We start from the raw sequence: 5,992 nt of genomic DNA on the forward strand, positions 1-5,992 counted from the left end.
CATTGTGGTGAGATTGGTTTGTCAACCACTGCTTCTGAAATGAACCTTCAGTTTCAATTCGTCCTGTTTTTTCTTGCAGCAGCCTCCTTCTACGCGAATGAAGCGATTTTTTTCAATACCACAACGCAAAACTCAGCGGAGAGGCTGCGAGTCTTCTCAGGTCCCAGACTGTTTCTGTTTAAAGCGCTCTGATGGGAAGCATCCACTTCGATCAAGCCAATGAATCCTCCAACTGCCTGTAACATGCTGGGAGAAAAAAAAAAAAAAGCATGCACGCTCCACTAGACGTTCTCCTGCACAAATACAAGGGTTTGTAACTGAAATACCACCACAAACCAAATTTAAAATCACAATGTCAGGAGTTACATGACACGCACCCTTGGCCGGCTTCGTCCCCGCCCCGGAGTCTCTTCTAATGACAGGCTGTGAAGCGTTAGCGCCGAGGGAGTGTCAGAGTCCTGCTCAGCTGTCAGAGCTCCTCTGTGAGACTGTAGACGGAGACGCGACATGACTGTAATTACAATACTTGTCATTTATGGGCGAAAAAGAGGAGAGAAGACAGACAGAGGGACAGCACACAGAGGCAAGAGACGTTCAATGTGTTCATGTGGAAGCTAATGCGTGTTATATATGCTGTACTGCAGATTAACAATAAGTATAAATAATTGTGATGTTATCAGACAAACTGTAGATTCATATTAACCAGCTCAATTAAAACTAGACTGTGTATCAGAAGTGGACGTAGTCGTCATGACGTCACCCAAAGGTTGTTTTGAAGCCTCGAGTTAAACGGTAATGACCATATATGGACTGAGGAGGAGTGACGTAGAGACCTGTCAATCACTGTGTAGCCCCGCCCCTAAAGCATCCCCTCCTTTATGGTCTGTTTGAGTCTAAATGGACCATAATGTACTAAATGAACATCATGCTGTATTGAAGAAGACTTGAAACTAGAGATTCAGACCATAAACTCATGTTTACAATGTTTACTGAGGGAATAAATCAAGAGAGAAGTAGAGTCATTTTAGACTAGACTTCTATACAACCAGAGGAGTCGCCCCCTGGTGGTCATTAGAGAGAATGCAGCTTTAAGACATGAAGCATTGACTTCACTCTGCAGAATAGGAGGTTGCCGAGTTGTGCATGTCCGCTAAACGTATCCTCCACAGTTCGTATGGTGTCTTACGAAAAGTTGTTTGTGCGTTTTCCTACAAAAGTCCAGAAACACGTGTCAATTCCATCACCGTCTATTCCAGCTCCTCCTCCAAATTCCCAAAGCCAACTTGATGAGCGAGTGGGGGGGGGGGGGGTTCCAGCTTTCACTGGCCACTCCTCTGTACACCTGGAGCAGCAGATGCTCCCTCGTGAGGACGTTGTTCCGCTTGCTGATATTGTTCTGTGCTCTCTGGTTACGTGCACGTGCCCTGTTCATGTGTGTGCACGTTTTGAGACTTAACGCTGCCGTTGTGCCGACACACGGTTCGCTTTTCATTTAAGGATTATTACCTGACGTTGCTTTTGCTTTTACTGTTGATTCCAACCAGCTGATCGTGTCGTTTGCGTGTTCTAGTCATGTTGCAGTCCAAATGAAATGATGGACAAAGACATAAGACACAAGTTATAATAAATAAGAATTATCCTTCAATCCAAATGTCAGTTGGTTGGTTAAATCTGCTGAATGTGAATAATAATATATATTTTATTCACTAAATTAGATCATATCTAAACAGTGGAAGAATGTGGATTGACTGAGCAGCTTCCTGATTTTAAATAAAGGTTTGGAAGTATCCTCGCAGAGGGAGAAACTTCCAGAAAAATATAAAAAGAATCACGTTCCAAAAGTTTCGACAGCTCGTCAGAGAAAAATTAAAATGAGCTCAGCACTTTTGCAAATCTGGCAACACATGCAGGTTTTTCCTCATTTCTGTGACTCAGAAACAAACGTGTAATTCATACTGATGTTGCGCTCCTAGTTGGCGAGACGTCTCCGGTCTCCATTGTCTGAGAATGTCGCTGGTGGTCCACCGACCTTCCTCTGTCCCTGACCTCGCAGCGCTTCCAGCCGAGCGGACGGACAGACGGACACTTTCTGCCGGTCGTGGTTCACTGATCTTAATTGTATCGTACGTGGTGTGGCTCACAGCTACATCTCTCCGTGTCAGAGAGAGTTAGAGTTACAGGAGTTCAAAGTAACTTTAATGTTTTGGCTGCGACGCCCTCAGCGTCTGAACTGTATCGCTTCTATCAGCCGGCTGGCTCTCCCTCTCCGGGGCTCACTCATTACTCTGTTTACTGTGCGCACAAAACGTTTTCCACGGCTCACGACTCACACCTGTTTTACTGGCAGGAATGAATGCATGACTAAATATTGATATTAAAACAGGGGGAAAAAAAGTGTATGCATGCATATACTCAAAGCTAAACGAGCCAGACGTCTCCTGCAGGAGATGGTGGAGACCAAAACAAAGCAAGAAGGAGAGTGAACATGACTCTTGATGAATGCTGATGTTGCTCTGTGTCTGCTGGATGTGTGTAAAAGTTGGTTGGTTCTTTGGTGAAGATGTTGCAGAAGCTTTGGTGCTCATGAGGCTAATTCTGTTTAAGCGTTTTAAGAGACATTTTCATACTTACTGAAGGAGCTTTTTACGTCACAGGAGTTACATAATCCGTCTCTGTATTCATCTTTTTCCTGTTCATTCTTTTCTTTCTCATCTCTGCATCACCTTCTTCTTCTTCTCAAAACCCAACCTCTGCTTTCACCACGGATAATTCAATGCTCAGAACTCACCAATGAACCCGACACACCGGTGTGCAGCGAGGTCAAGGCTTCACTCTCTTCCTCTGTAGAATCACCAAAATAATTGTATCTTTCAGGATGTTGCATTTAATAAAAGAGGAAAATATCTGAAATGATTTACTCTTCTTGATTTTAAAGTCAAAGGGAAAACGATGCCTGCACGTATTTCCATCCATTTCAGTTTCAGTGACAGAAGCAGATCTGCGATCCCTTGAAGTTTTTGGAGCCGGCCGGGGTAAACTATCCGAGGGGAGTGTTGTGGAAACGCTTCAGGGTAAAACGCAGTCAAGCTGAGAGAAAAGGGAGGGAGGGAGTTTATGTAACGGGAAATAAGTTAGCCCCAATGGCTATGCTAGAGGTGTGTGTGTGTGTGTGTGTGTGTGTGTGTGTGTGTGTGTGTGTGTGTGTGTGTCTGTGTGTGTGTGTGTGTGTGTGTGTGTGTGTGTGTGTGTAAGAGAGATATCCCTGCTGGCTATCGAGGATCACCCTTCTGCTGCTGAGAGTAAAGATTAAAATGTGTTCATTCTCATCCTATCACTGACTACGTCTACATGCAACAAATATTCTGTTATTATATCCTTTTTCTGAAAAAGACAATATTCCTAATGAGCTGTTTGCATGGCTAATAATAATGAATATTCCACTAAGTATCAAATTCTGAATATTGTCATATTCAGAGTGTGCATGTAAACGTAGTCACTGAAGATGCTGACAGTTTAGATAAATCCGACAAAGAGAGTTAAAGCTGCATTCTCTCTAGTGTCCACCAGGGGGCGACTCCTCTGGTTGTATAGAAGTCTAGTCTAAAATGACTCTACTTCTCTCTTGATTTATTCCCTCAGTAAACATTGTAAACATGAGTTTATGGTCTCAATCTCTAGTTTCAAGTCTTCTTCAATACAGCATGATGTTCATTTAGTACATTATGGTCCATTTAGAGTCAAACAGACCATAAAGCAGGGTATGCTTTAGGGGCGGGGCTATACAGTGATTGACAGGTTGCTACCACCGCGCTGTCCGGTCTGGGAGTTGTCCATGTTTTCGATTTACGTCTTTAACCCTTTCACAGTGTGTTTTCATTTCATGAAAGTTATTTGGAACAGTTTGGTCGCCTTAAATTCAGTGGTAGGTTGTACTTCGCTCCACCGTCTCCTGTCACTTTTATTATAAATAAAAAGCTGGTGACTCACCTCATGGTGACGCTAGAGGAGACATCAGGGGATCACAACGAGTATGGCTTCATCCTCAGGGGACCATGAATGCAAACAAACAATTCGGCAAACTATCGGATAGTTGTTGAGGTGCATCAATCTGGACCAAAGGGCACAACAACCTTTCAAAGATCCAATCTTCGCCCTGCCAGGAGAAACAGAGGCAGTGATGGAATCCATAGAGGAAGATATTTAAATACATTTTTTAAAAACATCGGTAAAGGAGAAACTTGACCTTAAACAAACGGATCTGCAGCAGTGATGAGTTCAGTGAATTCCATTATACTTTCCCTGAGATGGAAAAGGTTGGTGGGGAATCCGTGGATTAAATGTCTCTCCAATGCAACAGTGTGTCATAAAGGGGATCAACACTCATTTCCATTTTTTTCCCCCCAAGGATAATGTCTCGCTTTAGAGGCCCAGAAGTTACCCTTGAATCCACACTTTTTGTTGGGATTGTTTGGCGTACCCTCCGAAGGTTTTATAGACGCTGTGGAGACGGATCCCCAACTTTGTTTCAATAAAACTGTCAGCTGGCTGCTGATTGGAGGATATTTTATCAGAGGAGGTCGTGATAATGACTCAGTATGTCTTCTGAGGACGAAAGCGCTTCTGTCGGAAAGTGTTTCTGCTAAACGAAGATGATGATGGCGGTAAAACGATTCTCTCCTGTAGCGCAGCAGCCATTAGCTGTTGGATGGAAGCCATGCGTCGCAAACAGGATGTTAAAAACCTGCTTCATGCTGCTCGAGTCGTTCTGGATGATGAGAGAAATATGACGTTCAGCATTGATCTGCTTTGGCCAGGAACAGATTAAAAATACCGACTGGATGCAGCGTTGTTGTGTATCGTTGTGCAATAACTCATAAAAGTGTGTGTGTTTCTAAAAACACAGCGCCAGCTAAACCATTGTTTTCCTCTGGTACGCTGTACCCGGCGTTTTTTAAATGTGCATGAAGGCTTTTTTTTCTTATTATTTTGCATTTCAATATTTTTCCAAACTGTTGTTTTTTGCCTTGAATACTTTCACACAAATCGCAAATATTATGCGACATAAAAGCGACATTTCTTATTCGGACATATTCAGTACGTACTCTAGTGTACAACAACAGACGCTCTGTAACCAAGACGGCAAACTTTATTACTCCTTTCAACCAGATCCACATCCTTCTCTTCTTACCTTTCACAATAAAAGCCCTAAACAAATACACTGTAGCCGTTTACCAGAGGAAACTCAAATTCACTTAAAGCATTTCACTAAAAGGAAACTCAATAAAATATCCTGTTGACAGTTTACCTCAGACTGTGAGACTCTGCTCTGGGTCAATAAGATCCTGCTAGTTGATCGAAAATCGATTTAAATATCTCTTTTACTTGGAAACAGTCTCGCAACTGTCGCTTCGCAAGTCGAGTCTTTTGGATTCTTTTGTCAATGTCACATTTGGCTCAGGCGGCAAATCAAATCAAGAAGGAGGCGGGCTTTACTACTTCCTTCCTGTTTTGACGATGCGGTAGGATCGGTGAGACAATAGCAGACGAAAGGTTGATATTAGCCGTGTTTAATTACGATAAAATATATATTTCACATCAATGACCTCGACGTCAGCTTGAATCCTTTTTTTTCCTGTTAATCTCATTTTATTTATTTTAGTCACCTTTATCAGGCGTTTTATCCCCCATCATTCTGAAAACACCTTGTTCTCATTACAAAGTGATCGCTATCACTTCTAGAATTTGCTATGAGTTGGTTTTTACTGCACTTGTGATGTTTGAGCTCTCGCATTCCACGCGACACATGTTGAGGAAAACCCATCAAAGAGAGACTCTAAAATGTAAGATTGTGTCAAAACAGATCTAATTAAATCCCTCTCAAGACCTGAATACCTGAATCTTGCAATGATTATAAACGTTTAATGACATTATTGAAAGGTTATAGATCTGCTTTCTAGACATGCGTAGTTTCCGTCTTTTCTTTGAGCAAACA

This window comes from Cebidichthys violaceus, unplaced genomic scaffold, assembly GCF_023349555.1.
Source record: "Cebidichthys violaceus isolate CVI_PGR_0920_01 unplaced genomic scaffold, fCebVio1.0.p SCAF_54, whole genome shotgun sequence".
Lineage (NCBI taxonomy): Eukaryota > Metazoa > Chordata > Actinopteri > Perciformes > Stichaeidae > Cebidichthys > Cebidichthys violaceus.